Source organism: Nicotiana tomentosiformis, chromosome 3, assembly GCF_000390325.3.
Source record: "Nicotiana tomentosiformis chromosome 3, ASM39032v3, whole genome shotgun sequence".
Taxonomy (NCBI): Eukaryota; Viridiplantae; Streptophyta; class Magnoliopsida; order Solanales; family Solanaceae; genus Nicotiana; species Nicotiana tomentosiformis.
The window spans coordinates 54198217-54224441 of NC_090814.1; positions in this window are offsets into that span (position 1 = coordinate 54198217).

A 26225-nucleotide genomic window follows, 5' to 3' on the forward strand; every position below is an offset into this window, starting at 1 on the left:
TTGCCCCAGCATGTCTACCGTTCGGGTGTATATGAATCGGGTTGTTTCGATTTTTATCAAAATCGAACCAAATCAATTATATCGGTTTGGATTGGTTTGGCTTTGTCGGGTTTTTCGGGTTTTCGAGTTTTTTTGCTACATGAATATTATTCCAATCTTACTTTGTTAAAGTTATAAATATAGTTTTGATAAGTAAATATATGTTTAGTAAATATTAAAAAAATTGACAAACATATGATCTATTAAAATATTCTAATGGGAGATTTTTTTAGTAACACATGATAGTTATTTTCTTAGTCGTCTAACAATAATTTTTCGTTAATGTACGCTTTCAAGGTTAACACATGATAAGATCCTAAATATTTTTATATTTTTTAAAGAAAAATCAATATAAAGTCTTAAAATATATATATATATAAACTAAATATTTATATGTCGGTTTGGTTCGGGTTTTTTTACTCAATACCAAACCTAGTCGAGATTTTTAATCGATTTAGTTTGATTTTTTGATTTGGTGTGATTTTCCGGTTCGATTTGAACACTCATATCTATCATTAAAGGCCCAACTACAAAATTTACATTAGTTAGAACTCGTCTCTGACATTAGTTGAACTTCATTCATAATCTTTTTATTTTAAAATAGTGACACGTTCAAAAAGAAAGAAAAAATACAGTAAAGGAGTCGGTTCCATTATAGAAGCAATAACTTCAAGCAAATTTTAGAGTTTCTGCCAAAAATAATTCGTAACATTTGGACTCAGATAATATGACTTAATGAAATTGATGAATGTCAACATCAGTTCGCGCGGTTGGAAAATATAAAAAAGTTGTCTAGTAAAAGATTAGACTTCTGACTGATAACATGCTCTTGTTCATTGATCGCCTATTAGTTTAGTCGTCGCTCATCGGGATGATACCAAAAGTACAAAACCTGAAAACATTTCCCAATATCGTCTCATCGGACGACTCTGTAATACAATTTATAAAACAATTACTAAAATAATTGATAACCGAATTAGGCCGTATTTACCCAAACTTATTAGCCCAACGCAAAGTAGTTTCATACCGGACAGACGGACGGTTGATAATGCTATCATAATTCAAGAAGTTGTGCACTCTTTTAGACGACAGAAAAGTAAATTTGGCAACATGTTATTAAAAATTGACCTTGAGAAAGCTTTCGACCGACTAAAATGGTCCTTTATAAAATACTCACTACAATAATTAAATTTTTCTCCGCACCTCATACAGCTAATCATGTCCTGTGTTCTAAATACTCATAAATGGGAAGCCTACCCAATTCTTCCAACTTACACGTGGCATTAGACAGGGAGACCCATTAAACCCTTATATTTTTATCATCTGTATGGAATCCCTCTCCCGTCTAATTGACCAAGCAATTGACATCCTACAATGGACACCTGTAAAAATCTCTCAATCCTTACCTCCTCTTTCTAACTTACTCTTTGCCGATGACCTAGTTTTGTTCGCTAGAGCTACTGAAAAAAATGCGCATACAATTATCAACATCTTCAACCAGCTTATTATCCACTATGGCCAATGCATTAGCTTTTTAAAATCTAAATTCTTTTCTCCGCTAATGTACCAACTTCCATTCAGAATACCATCTCATCGCTCCTTAACATCAACTCCACCTCTACCTTTGGAAGGTACCTTGGACTACCCATAACCAATACTAAACCTGATAGCATCAAGGACAAGGATAGAGTTTTGAAAGCTCCAAGGTCATTTATAAGATCTCAAGTTAAAGAGTTGCACTCTAAGGTTGCTGGACTTCAATGGCAAATAAAGAAACTTTTAATTGTAGAGGAAGAGCTCAAGCCCAAAGTAGATGAATTATCCAAGTTTTATAATTATTTAGTGATCCAAATTGAAGTCCAAGAGGAGGAAGATTAGGCCACCAAATCAGCCCTTGAAGTCCACCAAAGGGGCTCAAAATGAGCTTAAAAGAGGTCCAAAAGGGGGTGTTTCAAAAGGAACCCAATTGGAGTCCAAATCAATGGTCCAAACTAGTAGTTTTAAGGTCCAAATCTGCCCCAAAGGGATTTGGCTGCTCCCACCTAATTGTAATGACTTTTCTTACTCCTTAGCAACCACCCTACCTAATTGTAATGACTTTTTATGCCTTAACAACCACCCTACCTAATTTTAAGGACTTTTTGTGCCTTAGTACTCCTATAAATAAGGAGTTTTTCTCATTCATTGAGGGACTTCATTATTGATTAAGTATATCATACTTTGAGAGTTCTTTTGAACATCTGTTACTTGTGCTTTGAGATTTATCTTTCAACATTTACTAGTTCATAGTTCAAGGTAGTAAGATTACTTCTCTATTGTGATATCTTTGATTTCTTTGTGGTATTCTTAGAAGGCGATTAATACTAGTTATTAATTATTATCTCAAGTTACTCATAAAGCGGTCAAGATCCGAATCTATTATTTTGATTTGTTTTTAAGTAAAGGCGTTTGATTTCTTCACTAAATCAAGACGTTATTGCTTTGATCTTGTCAAGGCTATAGAACTTGTGTTCTTGGAAATTCTTGAAATTTTTTCCTTGAATTTTTTCATATCCGTTATTTTCTGCCCTTTAGTTCTAGTTGTTCAATTCCTTATTGTTATTATTTCTGCATTTACTTTTTAAATTCTTACTCTACTTTGGATTTCCGAGCTAGTCGTTATCAAAACCTACTTCCGCTGACTACCAATATCGCATCGACCAATTAACTTGCAGGCTCGCTGGCTGGAAATATAAGTTTTTAACTTTTGCCGGTAGAACAACCCTCATCCATTCAGTCCTAAATTCTATTCCCATGTATGCCATGCAGCTTAATCTCCTACCACCAAAGACCATCCACCATATCAATCATATTCAATGAAAACTTTTATTGGGCTCTTCCCCTAACAAATGCAAACTACACCTATTAACTGGGATAGGATTACTACGCCTAAAATATATGGTGGCTTAGGAATACCCAAATTATATCCAAAAGATATTGCATTACTTACTGCTCTACTTTGGCGTTACTATATGTTTACCGGAAAAAATCGGATAACGTTAGATTTGTAGATAGTTCTAAGGATATGCGATACAATTTGATATAAATCGCGTAGAAAAATGGAAATATGTGTATTGTTGACTATAAGAACGAAAATAATAAGCAAAAAGAATGAATAAGTAAAACAAGTACAAGAGGATAACTATCAATATAAGAAGTGATCTTTTTTTCTCTGCCTCTAGCTTACAAGGATTCCCCCTTTTATAGAAGAGGGTCATTACCAAAATACAATAAAGTAAAACATGTAGTGGAAGACCCATGATGACTTGTCTCTTCCTTGATTCCCGCCAAGATTCTCTCTCTTGGTGTGGTTGCAACGGCTCTTGTCTGTGAGCTTGATACTAGCTCGAACTTGTTATCGGGTCGGGCCCTTCGGTCTTGGATCGAGTTCGACCTTCAAGATGGGCATCGCGCATTTCCGACCTCAAAGCAGTGCCTAGCGGATCGATTCGGTCACGGGCTCGATAGGATTATCGAGCCGCCTCCTCGAGCAACCTTCGGGCTCGAGATTCGTTAGTACCGAGCTCAAAGCTCACTCCCAAAATCTCATTCCGACTTCTTAACACTCGAACTCGATCGAACGTAGGAAGGCCGAAATCTATTTAGACTGTATACAGATAGTCCCCTCGCTTATCGGAAAAGGATGTGGCGAGAAACGATATGATTTCCTAGCAGCCCGATCAGATATACACTGATGTTTTTATCGATCCCAACCATGATGTATGTAATGCTCGATCATCTTATGTGTCTTTATAGTCCCCGACTTCATTGAGGATACCCGAATTTTCTCTTCCCAGGTGGGAATTGCCAGTTACCTTCGATCCTTGTTGACCGGAGAAGATCAATCAGTGATGAATGCGGAGGGGCTTCCTGTCTTTTCAACGAGGCACAACATGCTTTGAATCGGATAACCTCTGATGGCGTTTTCGCCGCTTCTATACAAAATTTTTTGTAAATACAAATCTTTCTTCTTTTTTTTTGAAGAGAAATGGCCTTTCAAACTAAATAAACAGTTTGAATTTAAATCTCTGTTGCCTTCGGGCCTCGTGGGTAGTCCCCTTTGTTTTATCAGGTTCGAGCGTCCTTTAGCTTAAATAGTCAAGTGTTTGTTTTAATTCGAAGAAATGAGTAGTTTTGCTTGAACTAATGCAGACCATAGCCATAATTGTCGAGCGAGTGATGGCTCGAACTCGAAATAAAGGTAGACCGTGGGCTTAGCAGTCGAGTGAATGATTCAAACTTGATGCAATGTAGCCCGCAGGCGTAATAGTCAAAGTAGCCCGTAGGCTTAATAGTCGAGTGAGTGATTGCTCGAACTCGAAATAAAGGTAGCCCGTAGGCTTGGCAGTCGAGTGAATGATTCGAACTCGATGCAATGTAGCTCGTAGGCATAATAGTCAAAGTAGCCCGTAGGCTTAATGATCGAGTGAGTGATTGCTCGAACTCGAAATAAAGGTAGCCCGTAGGCTTGGAAATTGAGTGAATGATTCGAACTCGATACAATGTAGCCCGTAGACGTAATAGTCAAAGTAGCCCATAGGCTTAATGGTCGAGTGAGTGATTGCTCGAACTCGAAATAAAGGTAGCCCATAGGCTTGGCAGTCGATTGAATGATTCGAACTAGATGCAATGTAGCCCGTAGGCGTAATAGTCAAAGTAGCCCGTAGGCTTAATGGTTGAGTGAGTGATTGCTCGAACTCGAAATAAAGGTAGCCCGTAGGCTTGGCAATCGAGTGAATGATTCGAACTCGATGCAATGTCGCCCGTAGGCGTAATAGTCAAAGTAGCCCGTAGGCTTAATGGTCGAGTGAGTGATTGCTCGAACTCGAAATAAAGGTAGCCCGTAGGCTTGGCAATTGAGTGAATGATTCGAACTCGATGCAATATAGCCCGTAGGCGTAATAGTCAAAGTAGCCCGTAGGCTTAATGATCAAGTGAGTGATTGCTTGAACTCGAAATAAAAGTAGCCCGTAGGCTTGGCAGTCGAGCGAATGATTCGGACTCGATCTCGTCACCTCGCGTACACGGCTTTCACATTACACAAATGGCACATATGACTCAATGCCTAGGGATAATTCCCCCACTCAAGGTTAGGCAAGATGCTTACCTTTACAAAGTTAGGCCGATATTCCAAAATAGCCTTCTCGCGTGAAATGACCTCCGAACGGCTAAAGTCTAGCCAAATTAATTACATAACATCATTAAATTCATCGGAAATAATTTCGGATAATAAAATGTCGACTTAAATTTTCACATTAAAAAGTCAACCCGGGGCTCGCATCTTGGAACTTGGCAGAAATTCACGAAATTTGAAAACTCATTCCGATACGAGTTCAACCATACCAAAATTATCAAATTCCAATAACGAATCGTCCTCCAAATCTCCATTTTATATTTTTGAAAGATTTCACAAATTTTCTCAATTTCTTCCATTAAATTCGAAATAAACAATGAATATAACCATATAATTATGAAATATAATCACTTTCGGATATAGAACACTTACCCAAGTCAAACCCGTGAAAAACTCCTCCAGAATCACCCAAAATCGAGCTCCAAAAATCTAAAAATAAAGAAAATGACAAAACACCCAAATGTATGTTCTGTCTAGGGATTAACCCTTCGTGATCACAGAAAATTCATCGCGTTCGCGAAGCACAAAATTTTCTAGAACAATTTTACTCTATGCGATCGCGGCCATTTCCCCGTGATCGCGATGAACAAATTCTATTAACTCTTCCCAAATGCTTCTCAGACAACATGTAGTGTAATAGCCATTACCTTTTGTACAGAACTCCAAATTTAAAACGGTTTATTTTTATGAAAAGTAGACACAAAGGGCTACAACTTTCATTTTTGGGTCATCTCCAAATTCCTTATAGATTGCAAGATATAAGCTTCCATAGTCACGATGAACAAATTCTTCAACACCGATTTCCAAACTCTTCCCAGACAGCCTGTAGTGTATCCACCATAACTTTTTATACACAACTCCAAATGCCAAACGGTTTGATTCTCTGAAAACTATACATAAAAGACTACAACTTTTATTTTATGGATCATCTCCAAATTTTTTATAAATTGCAAGATATAAACTTTCAAAGTCGGGTCAATGCAGCAGAATTTCCTTCTATGTGATCGCGACTCTTCCTTCCACGATCGTGATTGACAAGTCCTGTATTGCACTTTACTCTTCGCAATCGCAGCCCAGATCTCCATGATCGCATAGCAAACCTCCGACACCAGTTATCAGCAGTTCCAAAAGCCTAAAAGTGGTCCGAAACTACTCCAAAACTCACCCGAGGTCTGAGGATTCCCGTTCAATCATTCTAAAATGTTTATATACCCCATGTAAACTTGTTCGAAGGCTCGGAACACAAATTACAACATCGAAACCAAGAATTAAGGATCAAACTCAATTTCTTAAACTCCCTTAACTTTCAAACCTCCATCCTTTGTCGAACGCGTCCGAATCACACGTAAACATTTTGGAATTACGCCAAATTTTTCTTACAAGTCACAAATCACAATACGAACATATTCCAAGGTTCGGAATCCCAAATGGACATTGATAACACCAAAATTCACTTCAAATCAAACTTAAGAAATTCTTAAACTTTTAAAATGCCAACATTCCATAATGAGTGCTGAAATGCTCCCGGGCCACTCGATACTCAACCCGAACATGCGCTCAAGTCTGAAATCATCATAAGAACCTATTGACCTTCAAATCACGATCCCGAGGTCTTTTACTCAAAAGTCAAACCTTGGTCAACTCTTTCAACTTAAAGCTTTCGAATTGAGAATTTTTCTTATGAAACAACTCCGAACTTTCTGAAATTCAATTCCGACCACACGTACAAGTCATAATACATGAAGTGAAGCTACTCGAGACCTTAAGCCGCTGAACGGGACGCAAATTCTCAAAACGATAAGTCAGGTCGTTACAACCATAGTCGTTACTGCCCACCATTATAAACTACCACCACCTTCCTCAATCACAACCACCACAACCACCCACCATTATTTATTATTACCATCTACCACCACCATTCTCAACTATAATCGCTATCACTACTAATTATCACTAGCTACTACTCAGAACTACCACCATAAACCAAAACCACCACCAACCACCATCTCTAGTCGGTATTCACAAGCACCACTGTTAGCCATCACCACCACTAACTACCATATTTTATATATATATATATATATATATATATATATATATAACTATCATATTTTAAAAAACTATATATTTTATTGATGTAATATTAGATTAATTAGTATTTTATTTGAATTTTATGTTTATTAATTTTTAAATAAAGATAAATTTTATACATTCAGATGTTAAAAACAAACAGTCTTAATCATTTAGTATTTAGATTTTAATACACATCTTAATATTCATATGTATATTCAGATTTAGATATTTTAATCTTAATGCAAATCTTGATATTCAGATGCGTATTCAGATTCAGACGTCTTAATCTTAAAAAAATAAATGAGGCCTTAGTAGTTAATGTTATATAAGTAGATAAATGATTGCAAATATTTATTACAAAAGACAATAACTAAGTATTTTATTTATTAAGTAAACTGTAAAAATAAAATTGTAAAGTACTTTATTCTTTCAAGATAATTTAAACATATCAAAAAATTATTCAATAAATATGAAAGTTCATCCCAAAAATCACTATATATTACTTAATAGTTTAAATTAAGAGCTCGTTTAGCCAAGCTGCCAAAAATTACTTATTTTGAAAAGTACTTTTGTTCAAAAGTGCTTTTTAAAAAAGTACTTTTGAAAATTAGCAGTTTGTGTATTGCCAATTTGTTTGAGAAGTACTTTTTGCAAAATTTGATAAGCAAATTATGTTTAGCCAATCTTTTCAAAAAGTACTTTTCAGTGTCAAATTATTATAAAGGACAGTAAACGTTTGTTTACAATTAGCATTATTTAAAAAGAGAAATTTTAAATTTTTATTATAAAATAATTAAACTAACTTTTTATTTGACAGGTTCCGGATTCATTTGTAGAAATTAAAAATTTCAAAGTTCAATAGGCTTGAATTGGGGTGTAATTCATGGTTTTAGCGTTGTTTGAGGTGATTTGAGGGTTCGACTAAGTTCGTATGATGTTTTAGGACTTGTTGGTATATTTGGTTGAGGTCCCGAAGGCCTCAGGTGAGTTTTGGATGGTTAACGGATCAAAAATTGATCTACAACATCTGCTGCAATTCCCTTCAGTTGGAAATTTCTTCTGCCAGAATCGAGCCCAGATGCGAGCCCAGATTCGAGCCCAGAATCAAACCCAAAAATCGAGCCTAGAATCAAGCCACGAACGAGCCCAGGGTCGAGGGCCACGATCGAAGGCAGGGTCGAGGATCAGGATCGAAGCCACGATCGAGCCCAGGGTCGAGGGCCACGATCGAAGGCAGGGTCGAAAACATGATCGAAGACTAGGGTCGAAGACATGATCGAAGGCCAGGGTCGAGGGCCAGGATCGAGGGTCAGAATCGAGGCCTAGGATCTAGAACCTTGATCGAAGGACAAGATCGAGGCAGAACTGAGGCTATCGGTGCAGAATTATAAAACAGGGACTTCATCCCATTCGCCATTTTTGACAAATTGGAGCTTGAGGAGAGGCGATTTTTGATAGATTTTAAAGGAAAACTTGAGGTAAGTCCTTTGGGGTCATTTTTATTCCATAATATTGAATTATCATCGAATAATCCGACTAGATTACATGATTTTGAGGTGTAAATCGGAAATTTGAACTTAGAAATTTGGAAATAAGATTTGTAGATTTGAGGGTCGAGTTGAGGTCGGATTTTGGTAAAATTGGTATGGGTAAACTCGTGGTTGAATGGGCTTTCGGATTTTGTAACTTTTGTCGGGTTCCGAGACGTGGTCCCCACGGGCGATTTTTGAGATAAAATTCAGATTTTTATGGAAAATTATATTTTTCATATGAAATTAATTTCAATAAATTTTATTGACTAAAATAAATTATTTGTGACTAGATTCGAGGCATTCGGAGGCCGATTTGCCAGGCAAAGGCATAGCAGAGTAAATAATTTCACACTTTGAGGTAAGTAACAGTTTTAAATTTGGTCCTAAAGGTATAAAACCCCAAAATTTTGTGTCATGTGATTATTTTGGAGGTGACACACATGTTAGGTGACGGGCGTGTGGGCGTGCACCGAGGGGATTGTGACTTGGTCCGTCCCATGAAAACTGTAAAGCTGAATAACTTGTTAATAGTTATGTGCTCTCTATGTGTTGTGGAAACTTGACTATAAGTCATGCTAGAAACCATGTTTAGGCTATATGTTGGTATTGTTGGGACCCACAGAGGCTGTGTACATGTGAATTATCTGCTTAAATTATTGTTTTGTACTCAGTCACAACTACTTGATTATTTTATCTCAGTCTCTATTGTTCACTATTGATGTATCATATCATTATTGTTTGGGCTGGTTTTATAATTGTGGAGAGCCCGGGAGACTGGAGAAATTTATGAGTGAGTGAGGCCGGGGGCTTGATTGTGAGATATTATACCATAGCACGTGAGTTGGCTATGCAGCACGTGAGTTGTCCTTGCAAATCTTTATATTATACTATAGCACATGAGTTGGTCGTACAGCACGTGAGTTGTCCGTGCAGATCCTTATATTATACTATAGCACGTGAGTTGGCTGTGCGGATCCAGATATTTATACTATGGCACTTGAGTTATCCATGCAACACGTGAGTTGTTCGTGCAGATTATAGCGCTTGGGCTGTAGGAGCCCCTCCAGGTACCCATTGAGTGTGAGTGTTGAGGGCTGGGAGCCGAGTGGATGAGTTGTTGTGACGAGTGGAGTGATTGTTGGTCTGAGAGGCTGTACTTGCTTTTCATTTGTTGTTGCACTTAGTTGCTATCTGTCATTGTTGTGAAATTTTCTGAAATATTTTATATCTGGATTATATGAACTTGAACAGTATAAAATTGATTTGACTTAAACTGTCGGATTTGAAAGCGTGTTTATTCTTTGCTGGAATTACTGGAAATGAACTGTAACTGTGTAGCTCGTCATTATCTTCAGTTCCTTATTTATTATTGTTACTTGCTGAGTTGGATGTACTCATACTACACCTTGCACTTCGTGTGCAGACCCAGGTATTCCTGGACATAGCGAGTGTTGATTCTTCCACACAGCTGATTTTCTGGATATTCAGAGGTAGCTGTCGTGTTTCACAGACCTTGTCTCTCCTTCCCTGTCTCTTTGTTTACTATATTTGGTCTTATACTATTATAGACCTTTTTCTCTTGACTTGTATCTATATTAGATGCTCATGTACTCAGTGATACCAGGTTTCGGGGAGTGTTCATATCAGTATTTGTGGGATTATGTATTGTATTTAAATATTATATTTTTAAACTTAAAAGAAATTGTGGTTTATTAAGATTTTCGGCTTGCCTAGTATCGAGATAGGCGCCATCGCGACAGGTTAGGCTTTTGGGTCGTGACAAGTTGGTATCAGAGCCTAAGTTACATAGGTCTCACGAGTCATGAACAGGATTAGTAGAGTCTTGCGGATTGGTACGGAGGCGTCTGTACTTATCTTCGAGAGGCTACAGAACCCTTAGGAAAACTTCACTTTCTTGTATTATGTTGTGCGAATTTGTTGATTCTGGAAACCAAATTTTTGTTATTCTATTCTCTCACAGATGGTGATTACACGTACTATCGGATCGGACGGTCAGCCACTAGTGCCACCAGTTAGAGCCGCGAGAGGCCGGGGTCGAGGTAGAGGTCATTTTGTAGCTTGTACCACAGTTGGACCAGCACCTGTAGTACCACCAGTTTCTCCAGCTCAGGAGCAGATTCCAGATATAGCTGAGCCGACAGGATCAGCTCAGGCACCAGCTCTGTCCATTGAGATTCTAGGCCTTCAGGAGACTTTGGCTCAAATATTGGCAGCTTGTACTGGTCTGGCTTAGGTGGTTTTGGCTCAGGCCGTACCTGCCACTTATCAGGCCGGGGGAGGTACTCATACCCCTGTTGCCCGTACTCCAAACCATGTAGTACAGGGACTTCAGATACCAGGGGCACTACCAACCCGGCCGGTTTCAACTGTTCAGGCCCCAGTAGTTCCTGTTATGGAAGATGATGAGCAGAGGATACTTGAGAGATTTGAGAGTCTTCGACCTCCACCATTTAGCGGTACTGAGTCAGAGGATGCTCAGGATTTTCTGGATATGTGTCAACGGATGCTTCGGACAACGGGTATTCTGGAGACCAGTAGGGTCTCATTCACTACTCTTCAGTTTTCTAGGGCTGCACTCAGATGGTGGGAGACTTACGAGAGGCGTAGGCCTGTTGGCGCAACACCCCTTACTTGGCAGCAGTTCTCCGTGGTCTTTTTGGAGAAGCTTGTGCCTCAGTCCCGCAGAGAGGAGCTGCGCAGACAATTTGAGCAGCTTCGCCAAGGTGATATGTTCGTGATGCAGTACGAGATGAGATTTTTTGAGTTGGATCATCATGCAGTATGTTTGGTTTCCACTGATAAGGAGAAGATTATGAGGCTCATTGATGGCCTCACATATCAGCTGCGGTTGCTTATGACTAGGGAGAGAGTATCTGGTGCTACTTTTGATGAGGTAGTGGACATTACTCGGCAGATATAGATGGTTCATAGCCAGGAATGTGGAGAGAGAGAGAGGCTAAGAGGCCTCGTGGTCCAGGTGATTACAGCGGTGTTCCTTCAGGGGGTCAGCTTTACCGCAGTAGGGGTCATCCTTACAGACATGCTCAGACGGGTCGTCCAGCTCATTGTGGTACATCAGCTAGCCATGGTTCTTACAGTGCTCACTCAGGCCAGTCTTCATTCAGTGCACTACCAGCATAGAGTTCTTATCATGCTTCGTCCGCTCAGGCTTCTGCAGGTAATTCCTCGTGTTATCAGGAGGAGCAGCTCCGTCGGAGGAGGGGTTGTTTCGAGTGCGGAGAATTTGGTCATTTCAAGAGAGAGTGTCCTAGGCTGTTGAGTGGGGCTCCACAGCAAAGTCCTCGACTAACGGCACCAGCACCATCAATTCCACCACCCGCCCAGCCAGCACGGGGTGGGGGTTAGGCAGCTAGGGATCGCCCAAGAGGGGGAGGACGATCAGGTGGCAGGCAGGGTTGATTCTATGCTGTTCCTTCCAGGCCAGATGTTGTTACCTCAGATGCAGTGATCACAGATATTGTTTCAGTGTGCCACAAGGAGGATTCTATATTATTTGACCCTGGTTCCACTTATTCATATGTATCATCGTATTTTGCTCATTATCTGGATATGCCATGTGAGTCCTTAGTTTCACCTGTTTGTGTATCTACACTGGTGGGCGATATTATTACTATGGATCGTGTGTATCGGTCGTGCATGGTAACTATTGGGGAACTGGAGACTAGAGTTGATCTCTTATTACTCGGTATGGTTGATTTCGATGAAATCCTGGGTATGGATTGGTTATCTCTATGTCATGCTATTCTGGACGGTCATGCGAAAACCGTGACATTTGACAATATTGGGGTCGCCAAAGGTTAAATGGAGGGGTTCTCTAGATCTTGTTCCTAGCAGGGTAATTTCCTATTTGAAGGCCCAACATATGGTTGGAAAGGGATGCTTGTCATATTTGGCCTTTGTGAAAGATGTTGATGCAGATACTCCTATTATTGATTCAGTACCGGTCGTGCGAGACTTTTCGGATGTATTTCCTGCAGACCTGCCGGGTGCCACCTGACAAGGATATTGATTTCGGTATTGACTTGGTGCAGGGCACTAAGCCCATTTCTATTCCTCCGTATCGTATGGCACCAGCTGAGTTAAAATAATTGAAAGAGCAACTTCAGAAACTACTTGAAAAGGGGTTTATTAGGCCTAGTGTGTCACATTGGGGTACACCAGTTCTGTTTGTGAAAAAGAAAAATGGCACTATTCAGATGTGCATTGATTATAGGCAGTTGAACAAAGTTACAATCAAGAGTAAATATCCCTTGCCGCGTATTGATGACTTATTTGACCAGCTTCAGGGAGCGAGGGTGTTCTCCGAAATTGATTTGAGATCAGGGCATCACCAGTTGAAAATTCGGGATTCTGATATTCTAAAGACGGCATTCAGAACTCGTTATAGCCACTATGAATTTCTTGTGATGTCTTCTGGGCTAACCAATGCCTTAAAAGCATTTATGAATTTGATGAATAGTGTATTCCAACCATATCTTGATTTATTTGAAGTGGTATTTATTGATGATATTCTGGTGTACTCATGTAGCCAGGAGGAGCATGCACAACACTTAGGTATTGTATTACAGAGGCTGAGAGAGGAGAGACTTTATGCCAAATTCTTTAAGTGTGAGTTCTGGCTTAGTTCGGTGGCATTTTTGGGACATATAGTGTCCAGTGAATGAATTAAAGTGGATCCGAAGAAAATAGAGGCAGTTCAGAGTTGGACCAGACCATCTTCAATTACTGAGATTCGGAGTTTTCTCGGCTTGGCCAGTTATTATCGTCACTTCGTGGAGGGTTTCTCGTCTATTTCATCGCCTATGACTAAATTGACCCAGAAAGGTCCTCCGATCAGGTGGTCGGATGAGTTTGAAGAGAGCTTTCAGAAGCTCAAAACAACTCTGACTACAGCTCCAGTATTGGTGTTGCCTGTAAGTTCAGAGTCTTATACTGTGTATTGTGACGCGTCGCTTATTGGTCTCAGCGCAGTGCTGATGCAAGATGATAGGGAGCTTGCCTATGCGTCCAGACAGTTAAAGGTACATGAGAAGAATTATCCAGTCCATGATCTTGAGTTAGCAGCTATTGTTCATGCCTTAAATATTTGGCGACATTACTTGTACGGTGTTCAGTGTAAGGTATATATCGATCATCGGAGTTTACAATATTTGTTTAAACAGAAGGATCTTAATTTGCGGCAGCGAAGGTGGTTAGAGTTGCTTAAGGATTATGATATCACCATTATCTATCATCCCGGAAAGGCCAATGTGGTGGCCAATGCCTTGAGTCGTAAGGCGGAGAGTTTGGGCAGCTTAGTATACTTACCGGTAGCAGAGAGACCTTTAGCCTTGGATGTTCAGGCCTTGGATAATCAGTTTGTTAGATTGGATGTTTCCGAGCCGAATCGAGTTTTGGCTTGTGTGGTTTCCCAGACTTCTTTATATGATCACATCAGAGAGCGCCAGTATGATGATCCACATCTGCTTGTCCTTAAGGACATGGTCCAGCACGGTGATGCCAAGGAAGTTACTATTGGATATGACGGGGGTATTACGGATGCAGGGCAGGCTATGTGTACCTAATGTAGATGGTTTGCGTGATTTGATTCTCCAGGAAGCTCACAGTTCGCAGTACTCCATTCATCCAGGTGCCGCGAAGATGTATCAGGATCTGAGGCAACACTATTGGTGGAGGCGGATGAAGAAAGATATAGTTGGGTTTGCAGCTCGGTGTCTAAATTATCAATGGGTAAAGTATGAACATCAGAGGCCGGGAGGATTGCTTCAGAGACTCCAAATTTCGGAGTGGAAATGGGAGCATATTACCATGGATTTTGTAGTTGGGCTCCCACGGACCTTGAGAAAGTTTGATGTTGTTTGGGTGATTATAGATCAGTTGACCAAGTTCGCATATTTTATCCCAGTTGGCACTAATTATTCTTCAAAGCGGTTGGCTAGGATTTATATTCGCGAGATTGTTCGCTTACACGGTGTGCCGGTGTCCATCATTTCAGATCGGGGCACACAATTTACATCACATTTTTGGAGATCAGTGCAGCGAGAATTGGGAACACATGTTCAGTTGAGTACAACATTTCACCCTCAGGCGGACAGACAGTCCGAGCGCACTATTCAGATATTAGAGGATATGTCATTGATTTTGGGGGTTCTTGGGATCAATTTCTGCCACTCGCGGAGTTTGCTTACAATAATAGCTACCAGTCAAGCATTCAGATGGCTCCGTATGAAGCTTTATATGGGAGACGGTGTCGGTCTCCAGTGGGTTGGTTTGAGCCGGGTGAGGTTAGAATATTGGGTACTGACTTGGTTCAGGATGCTTTAGAGAAGGTCAAAGTGATTCGGGAACGGCTTCGCACAACGCAGTCTAGGCAGAAGCATTATGCCGACATGAAGGTCCGCGATGTTACTTACATGGTTAGGGAGAAGGTTCTGCTCAATATTTCACCCATGAAGGGTGAACTGAGGTTCGGGAAGAAAGGCAAGTTGAGCCCTCGGTATATTGGGCCTTTTGCGATACTTAAGAAGATTGGAGAGGTGGCTTATGAACTTGCTTTGCCACCTAGTCTCTCAAGTGTTCATTCAGTGTTCCATGTATCCATGCTCTGAAAATATGTCGGGGATCCGTCTCATGTTCTGGATTTTAGTACAGTGCAACTGGACGGTAATTTGACTTATGATGTGGAGCCGGTGGCTATTTTAGACCGGCATGTTAGAAAGCTGAGGTCAAAAAGCATAGCATCAGTGAAGGTGCAATGGAGAGGCCAGCCAGCCGGAGAAGCTACTTGGGAGATTGAGCAGGAGATGTGGAGCAAAAATCCACACTTATTTGAGACTCCATGTATTATTCTAAACCCGTTCGAGGACGAACGTTTGTTTAAGAGGGGGAGAATGTAACGATCTGGCCGGTCATTTTGAGTATTATAAACCCGCTCCCCCATTTACTGCTCCATTTATGCTTTATAGATTTTTTATGACTTACCGGGTTAGTTGGTTCAGGTCCGGAAGGAATTCGGAGTGAAATGAGTCACATAGTCTCATAATTGAAAATTTAAGCTAGAAAAGTGGACAGGATATGGACCGATGTGTAAATGACCTCAGATTTGAATTTTGATGATTTTAATAGCTCTGTATGGTGATTTTGGACTTAGAATCGTGTCCGGAAAATTATTTGGAGGTCGGTAGTGGAATTAGGCTTGAAATGTCGAAAGTTAAATTTTTGGGAAGTTTGACCGGGAGTTGACTTTTTGATATCGGGGTCGGAATCCGATTCTGAAAATTTGAATATCTTCGTTATGTTATTTATGACTTGTGTGCAAAATTTGAGGTCAATCGGACGTGATTTGATAGGTTCTGGAGTCATTTATAGAAATTAGAAATTCCAAAGTTCAATAGGCTTGAATTGGGGTGTAATTCATGGTTTTAGCGTTGTTTGAAGTGATTTAAGGATTTGACTAAGTTCGTATGATGTTTTAGGACTTGTTGGTATATTAGGTTGAGGTAACGAGGGTCTCAGGTGAGTTTCGGATGGTTAACGGATCAAAAATTGAACTACAACAGCTGCTGCAATTTCCTTCTGCTGGAAATTTCTTCTACCAGAATCGAGCCCAAAAATCGAGCCCAGATTCGAGCTCAGAATCGAGCCCAAAATTTGAGCCTAGAATCAAGCCACGATTGAGCCTAGGGTCGAGGGCTACGATCGAAGACAGGGTCGATGATCAGGATCGAAGCCACGATTGAGCCCATGGTCGAGGGCCACGATCGAAGGCAGGGTCGAAGACCAGGGTTGAAGACATGATCGAAGACCAGTGTCGAAGACATGATCAAAGGCCAGGGTCGAGGGCCATGATCGAGGTCCAGAATCGAGGGTCAGAATCGAGGCCCAGGATCGAGGACCTCGATCGAAGGCCAAGATCGAGGTAGAACCGAGGTTGTCTGGTCAAAATTATAAAATAGGGACTTCGTCCCATTCGCCATTTTTGACAAATTGGAGCTTAAGAAAAGGCGATTTTTGATAGATTTTCAATGAAATCTTGAGGTAAGTCCTTTGGGATCATTTCTACTCCATAATATTGAATTATCATCGAATAATCCGACTAGATTACATGATTTTGAGGTGTAAATCGGAGATTTGAACTTAAAAATTTAGAAATAAGATTTGTAGATTTGAGGATCGAGTTGAGGTTAGATTTTGGTAAAATTGGTACGGGAAGACTCATGGTTGAATGGGCTTTTGGATTTTGTAACTTTTGTCGGGTTTCGAGACGTGGGTCCCATTGGCAATTTTGGAGGTAAAATTAAGATTTTTATGGAAAATTATATTTTTCATACGGAATTAATTCCAATAAATTTTATTGACTGAAATAAATTATTTGTGACTAGATTCTAGGCATTTGCAGGCAGATTTGCGAGGCAAAGGCATAACATAGTAAAGAATTTCACACTTTGAGGTAAGTAACAGTTTTAAACGTGGTCCTGAGGGATAAAACCCCAGAATTTTGTGTCATGTGATTATTTTGGAGGTGACGCATATGTTAGGTGACGGGCGTGTGGGCGTGCACCGAGGGGATTATGACTCGGTCCGTCCCGTGGAAACTGTAAAGCTGAATAACTTGTTGATAGTTATGTGCTCTCTATGTGTTGTGGAAACTTGAGTATAAGTCATGCTAGAAACCATATTTAGGCTATATGTTGGTATTGTTGGGATCCACAGAGATTGTGTACATGTGAATTATCTGCTTAAATTGTTATTTTGTACTTAGTCACAACTACTTGATTATTTTATCTCGGTCTCTATTATTCATTATTGATGTATCATATCATTGTTGTTTGGGCTAATTTTATGATTGTGGAGAGCCTGGGAGACTGGAGAGCTTTATGAGTGAGTGAGGCCGAGGTCCTGATTGTGAGATATTATACCATAGCACGTGAGTTGGCTGTGCAACACGTGAGTTATCTGTGCGAATCTTTATATTATACTATAGCATGTGAGTTGGCCGTGCAGCACGTGAGTTGTCTGTGTGGATCCTTATATGATACTATAGCACGTGAGTTGGCCGTGCAACACGTGAGTTGGCCGTGCGAATCCAGATATTTATATTATGGCACGTGAGTTGTCCGTGCAGCATGTGAGTTGTTCGTGCATATTATAGCGCTTGGGCTATAGGAGCCCCTTCGGAGTCTGTACACCCCAGTGAGTGCGGGTACCCATTGAGTGTGAGTGTTGAGGGCTGGGAGCCGAGTGGATGAGTTGTTGTGATGAGTGGAGTGATTGTTGGCCTGAGAGGCTGTACTTATTTTTCATTTGTTGTTGCACTTAGTTGCTATCTGTCATTTTATATCCGGATTACATGAACTTGAACAGTATAAAATTGATTTGACTTAAACTGCCGGATTTGAAAGCATGTCTATTCTTTGCTGGAATTACTGGAAATGAATTGTAACTGCGTAGCTCGTCATTATCTTCATTTCCTTATTTATTATTATTACTTGCTGAGTTGGTTGTACTCATACTACACCCTGCACTTCGTGTGCAGGCCCAGGTGTTTCTGGACATAGTGGGTGTTGATTCTTCCGCACAACTGATTTTCTGGAGATTTAGAGGTAGCTGCCGTGTTTCGCAGACCTTGTCTCTCCTTCCCTATCTCCGTGTTTACTGTATTTGGTCTTAGACTATTATAGACCTTTTTCTCTTGACTTGTATTCATATTAGATGCTCATGTACTCAGTGACACAAGGTTTTGGGAAGTGTTCGTATCAATATTTGTGGGATTATGTATTGTATTTAAATATTATATTTTCATACTTAAAAGAAATTGTAGTTTATTGAGATTTTTGGCTTGCCTAGTATCGAGATAGGCGCCATCACGACAGGTTAGGATTTTGGCTCGTGACAAATTCTTGAGAAAATAAAAAACTAGGTAGTATTGCATTATGTCAATTATATTATATGCATGCACGCAAAAATAAATACAAACAAAATATAAACTGAAGATCATATAATATTGGTATACTATAAAAGAAAAAAAAATTATACCTTATAAAGAAAGTGCTTGTTATTTCAAAGAGTAATAGGAGATGAAGAAAAGAAGAAACAACAAAAGAGAAAAGAAGAGATCTATTTATATTAGAGAGGTTATTCCAGATAGGAATAAGAGAAGAAGAATAACAATACGGTAAAAATAGAAACGAGAAGAAAAGATGGTAGAGATAAAAAAAAAAAGTAAAAGTTAATTTAATAAGGGATAATTTAGAAAATATAATTTTATGGTAAGGAAATTATTGTCTTGAAAATATTAATTTTCTTGTTTTGCTTTTGCTTCTGCTTCTTGGAAAAAGCTATAATTTGTAGTTTCTTCCCAAAAGCGAAAAAACTGCTTCTAGTGCTGATCAAAAGTACTTTTCTGTTTTGGCCAAACACCTCATATTTCCAAATAAATACTTTTTTTGACAAGAAAATAACGCTTTTGGCCTCCCAGAAGCTTGGCCAACTAGGCTTTAAGTAAGGTTATTTTGGTATATAATTTTACTAAGAATATTTTTGGTAGGAACCTATATTTTTCTGCTTATTAAAAACTACTTCTGCTTCTAGCTAAAAGCACTTTTTCTCCCAAAAAAAAGCTTGGCCAAACACCTCAAATTGAGAAAAAAAGTACTTTTAAAAAAGAATACTTTTGGCTTTGGGAGAAGCTTGACCAAACATGCTACTAAGGTCGTTCTATCTGGGGAGAAGTGTAAATATATTTGATTTTTAAGCCATCATTAAATTGATACCCACATTACACAAAAATGTATATCGTGTTTGAAGTAAAAAAAATCTGGGTAGTTTTTGCGTTTGAAGTTCTGCTCGTGACAGTGCAAACTTCAGAGATGAAGTTACAACTTTTAGGCAATAATCGCGCATGAAGTTCTCCCCTGGAAGTGCAAACTTCAGACAATCGCATATGAAGTTATATAGTGTAAACATTAAAGTACAAAAATTATACTTAAGACTAGTTACTCTGAAGTGCAATCAATTTTTTGCATGCACTTAAGATGAATTAGTCTGAAGTACAAAAAAATGTGTTGTTTTATACTTCAATACCATACAAGAGGGGGAGGGGGGAGGAGTGATTTGTGTGGTATCCAATTTTTCGCGTGCACAGATTATAGAAGGACCTGGTTCTTCTATATGTTCCTTATACTACTGTTGCGGAACAATAAATTCAGAAAGTAAAGAACACGAATATTTTTACGTGGAAAACACCTGGCTCAAAAGGTAAAAAACTAAGACCTACTATCTAGAAGGATTTTTTCCAACACTTCACTAAATCAATGAGCCAAAAACAGCATTTACAAAACCCTTATAAACCTAAAGATTAAAGATTACCTCTAACCCTTTGTGGCAACCAGCCTCAAACTGGTACGGCAATTTCAAATTAACTCTAACTTGAACACTACATTCAGAGTACCTGTCACGACCCAAAATACACCTAGTCGTGATGGCACCTAACCCAACCCGTCAGGTAAGCCAATTAACAACTATCCAATTCCATTAATATATAATTGACTCTAATATAATCCCCAAGGACTGGTAGTACAAATATGAATCTAAAGCTACCATGAATAAGAGGCAACTACAATCGGGACGCAGGTACATCTTCAGATCCATCTTCCAACGAACACAGCAACATCAGCGGCCAATATCTGCACGCAAGGTGCAGAAGTGTAGTATGAGTAACAAACTACATAGGTTTAAAGTAGTGACGAGCTTGTACTAAGGTCAGAGTCCAACTCCCATAAGCAACAACAATTCATAACAACATAAAGCAAATAATAAAAGAAGTAACCAAGAGATAAAATGCTCAGCTGAATCATAATTTCTAAAAATAATTCTGCCTTTCAAGAACATCAGTGAAAAAACCAATCGTTTACCGAAGTTGCCAAAAACATGAGTAAGTTTGAAAACAGTAATTTTCCCAAAAACATCCTCTCCACAATAAATAAGATGTTTCATTTTTGTTTCCAGATAGCCAGTGCAAAATGCATCATTATGCCCATAGGCCAGTATGTGTGAGAAGTCATGAATGACATGATACCGTACAGCATGAGGAAAATGCATCTCTATGCCTGTATGTCAAATGTGCATGTCAATGCGATGAAACTTAGTGATAAAACCATATGCATACTTTCAGAATATCATTTCACTCAGTCCTCCCAGTCACTCAATCCTCACAATCACTCAGCACTCGGCACTAGCACTCACTAGGTACCTGCGCTCACTGGGTTATGTACAGACTCCGGAGGGGCTTCTTCAACCCAAGCGCTATAACAATCCAATCATGAAATAAATCAGTTAACCATGCTGCGGCGTGCAGCCTGATCCCATAAATAATAATAATAATAATTAATATATATATATATATATATATATATGTATGTATATATAAAGCTAATATGGTCTACTGTGACGTGCAACCGGATCCCATAATCATCCTCACAATTATATATATAATATATATATATATATATATATATATGTATGTATATATAAAGCTAATATGGTCTACTGTGACGTGCAACCGGATCCCATAATCATCCTCACAATCAGGCCTCGACCTCACTCAGTCATCAATCTCTTCAGTCTCTCGGGCTTACAAAGTCATGAAACTAGCCCAAAATGATGATATGATGTATCATTAAATAACAACAGAGATTGAGATATATGATATGCAATGAATGAACATGACTAAGTATGAAATTGCAATGTAAGCAAATAATTCAACGGTAGTAATGACCTCAGCGGGTCTCAACAAAATAAGCATGTAACCTAGACATGGTTTCTAATACGAATCACAACTCGATAACTCTAGTACGTAGAGATTTCATGATTACAGATAAGTTCAGGTAACTACACAGTACCACAGAAATAATAGAGTCACAGTTCACATGGTGCACGCCCACACGCCCATCACCTAGCATGTGCGTCACCTCAACACCAAATACATAACACGTGTAATCAGGGTTCATACCCTCAACTCCAAGATTAGAAGAGTTACTTACCTCGAACAAGACGATTCCAATGTCGAGCAAGCTAAACAATGCTCTAGAAATTCCATTCTGTGCGTATCAACTTCTAAACGGCTCAAATCTAGTCACAATAAATTTGATTCAGTCCACACAAATTATAGGAATTAATTCCATATCAAAATACTAATGTTTTCCCACAAAATCCGAAATTACACTCCAAAAATTGCTCGTGGGGTCCACGTCTCGAAATACGACAAAACTCACAAAATCCGACAATCCATCCAATTACAAGTTCAACCATACTAATTTCACTCAAATCCGACATTGAATCGGTATTCAAATTTCAAAAATTTGTTTTATGAAATTTCTACAATTTTCCCCAAATTTGCATCTCAAAATACTGATTAAATAATGAACACAATAATATATTCATGTATGTTAACCAAATCCGAGTTAAAATTACTTATCCCTATGAATTTTTTGAAAATTCCACGAAACATCGCCACAAACCAAGCCCCCAAAGTCCAAATATGAAATAATACTCTAACCCTCATTTATAAGATACAAAAATCTGATCCCTCATTGTGCTGACCGCACATTCCAGGTTCTGCGGTCGCACTCAAAATTGTGCGGCCGCACTTCAACACTCTGCACTACTAGGCTTCCGTAAAATGTCTATAACTTTCTATACAAATATCCAAATAATTTGTGCTACACCTTTCTGGAAACTAGATTCAAAGGGATATAACTTTCATTGTTGAATCATCTCCAAATTCATTGTGGATTAAATGATATAAGCCTCCGAAGTCGGACCATCGAACCTGCAGAACCCCTGAAGTGCGGTCGCACACAAAATTATGTGGTCCGCACTTTTCCTCTGAAGTGCGGCCGTACACAAAATTGTGCGGTCTGCACTTGTCCTCTGCAGTCTGAAATTTTCCTCTGAAGTGTGGCCGCACTCAAAATTGTGTGGTCCGCGCTTTTCCAAATGTTCGAGAACAACATTTGAGTGCCGAAATGCCCTGACTCGCTCAAAACTCACCCCGGAATTCATTTAAACCACTCGGGACCTCAACCAAATATACCAACAAGTCCTAAAATATAACACGGGCCTGCTCGAGGCGTCAAACCACATCAAACAACATCGAAACTATGAATCACACCACGAATCGAACTCATACATTTCCAAATCTTCCAACTTCTAAAACTCATGCCGAAACACATCAAATCAATCCAGAATGACTTCCAATTTTGCACACGAGTCATAAATGACATAATGGAGGTATTCAAATTTTCAAAATCGGATTCCGGCCCCGATATCAAAAAGTCAACTCCCCGGTAAAACTTTCCGAAAATTAAATTTTTTCCATTTTAAGCCAAATTTCACTACGGACTTCCAAATAATTTTTCGGACATGCTCCTAAGTCCAAAATCACCATACGGAGCTATTGAAATCATAAAAACTCCATTTTGAGGTCGTTTACACATAAGTTGACATCCAGTCACTATTTTAACTTAAGCTTTAAACCTTGAAACTAAATATTCCAATTCATTCCAAAACCTCATCGGACCCGAACCAATTAACCCGGTAAGTTATAAAACAATTGTAAAGTATAAATTAAGCAGTAAATGGGGAAACAGGGTTGTAATACTCAAAACGACCAGTTGGGTCTTTACAGTACCTAGTACAAATGCTTCTAAAGAAAACTGAAAGGTACAACTCAAAAGCTCAACTACAATTGAATTAGAATAAAAGACAGACACTTAGAACTGATTCTTCTATCTGGTTCATGTAGCTTCAGGTTCGCATACTTGAATCACATAGGAATTGCTTACAAAATGCTTTACTATTTTTCTCTCAACTCACGTTTAACTTCAGAGTTTGTTCGTACCTGTAAAATGTGAACATCCTGAAATATATAGAGTTAGTAAATAGGAAATAACTAGAAGTCTAATGCTTTATTCTTCCTTGGTGAAAGAGTTCTAGTTATCTTCAACTTCTAACTCTTCCCTTATCTAGGATAGAGTTCTCTTCGAGCAAGGAGTCCTGATCCTTATCAATTATGCAACCTTTTCGTTCAGGAGATATCAGATACAACCACTTAAGCTTATATTCTTCATGTGCATGCTTTGTGCTCGAATCTGCCCATGTCAGTGTACATCGTGTATGGACCTGGTTCATGCTTAATTTCCTTTGTCAATCATCAAAACAAACTTACTTAGGCCAACAAATTCCCTTTTTTTGATGATGACAAACTATGTGCTTTTCATTAGCATGAGACCTATTTCAACTTAACTCAATATCGACACAATGTTAGAATACTTTTCATTTTAAAGGTTACAAATCGTCAAGGACCAGGTTAATTAGGTTATAAATGTCACAGTCTAGAGTAAAAAGCACAACCTATCTTTCCCCTTTTGGCATCATCGAAAAGTTGCATAATTATATTAGATAACCAAATTTTATTAGATCTTACTCATGGCCACTGGCTACTTCAAATACAATCATGGGTTCATTTTTTTCTTTATCAATCTAAGGATATTAGACATATAAGAAATATCAATAAACAATTAGAGCAAATGCAGTTGATTAACATTAATAATATTCATCCACAAAGCATAGAAGGAAATAATAGTACTACACCATGAGCAAAAAGAACAAAAAAACATCCCATTTGGGTCACTGGTTTTTTAACTAAGCTAGGAAGGGTTTAAGGCTGGGAAGGACCCGGTTCTTGGTTTATAGCCTAAAGCCGCTTCAACATATCATGAAGAATGTCTTCATTCTTCTCCTTTTTCTTTGCAAGCTCAGTCCTGAGAGTATCCTCCTCAGTTTTTACTTCAGCCAGTCTCTTCTTCAGCCTCTCAATCTCAGCATCCTTAGCCCCACTCTCTTGCACCAAGGCTCTCACTTTACTGTTCACAGGCACCTTGTATGAACCAGGTTCTTTGGAAGCAATATGGACTTCATAGTCATATGCCGTCAAGGTGTTGGCCCCAAAATGATCTTTGCTTGTAATAATATTTCATTTCATGAGGGGTACCTTGAAGTGAACAAGCATGTCGGTGAGAATCAAACCATAGGGTATGGCATGAGTTTTGGTGTCAGTTAGAACCTTATCTAGGAGCTGGATGATAAACCCTGTCCAATTTATCTGCCTCCCACTATCCATGCATTCCATAAGAACCAGGTCCATGAAGGTGGCAATGTCTCTTCTTTCCTGCCTGGGCAACACGACCTTGTTAAAAAATTCAAAAAGCACTTTGTGGGCAGGCTTCATCTCACTTTTGTACACAGCCTTGGGTTATAGCTCTTCCTCATTGTCAGCAAATTTCCTTGTAATGGCAAGGGAAGTGGAAGGGGGGAGGGGGAGAGGGGGTTCTAGGCTTGTCCATTTCAGCTTTCTCTAATCATTTTACCCTTCAGTAGGTACTCCCATAATCTCTCCCAATTCCTTGTCGTCAAAGCTCAGAATCACCCCCTTTACCACACTGGTGACCTTGCCATTTTTGATCTCACAATTTGCCATGAACTCCACAATCTCAGTTCCGGCAAGTCTTTCTTCCATATGAAGGACCATGTCCTTCCAACCCTGCAATTGTAGTTTTTCTAGCAGCATCACCATGCCTTCCTCCTCCAAGTCCCTAAGGAGTCTACCCTTCAAGATGGTTCTTTTCCAAAACTTAACCATCTTGTCATGCTCTTCATCAGTTTCTTCTTCTTCTTCTTCTTCTTCTTCTTCATTTTCCTCTTCCTCCACTATTTGCATTTTCCTAGATTTTTTGGCAGACCTAGTTCTTTTTGCCAAGGTAGAAGGCTCTGCATCAACAGTTTTTGAAGGTGAATTCTTTTTGGAAGTATTTCTTTTCTTTGCCTTTGGAGTCACAACCTCCACCTTCTCTGCCCTATCTTCATCATGAAGAACCAGGTCCATCTCCTCAATTTCAATTGCCTCAACAGGCTCACTTACTTTCTTCTTTCCCTTTGTAACAACTTTTTTTTACTCTCTTCTAAGGCTTTTTCCAGTTCAACCTCACTCTACTTCTTCTGACTCCTTGTAGCTCTTCCTCTTGTAGGAGGAGTCTCTACAGGGATAGATGAGGTAGCTTTTCTCTACTTGTTTGCCCTAGCAGTTCCAAGAATTTTAACTCGTAATCTTTTCTTCTTTTTCGGATTGTATCTGTCAGAAACTCGCTTTTGTAGGTCTTCAAGGGGTTCCTTCACAGATGGAACAGGTTCTTGAAACCTCTTTCTCAACCTAACCAGCCCCTCAGCTGCACTTGCATCTCCAGACCCACTACCCCCTTCTTCTCTCCAATTTTCTTCCTCCTTAGCAGCATCCTCACTCCACAACACCA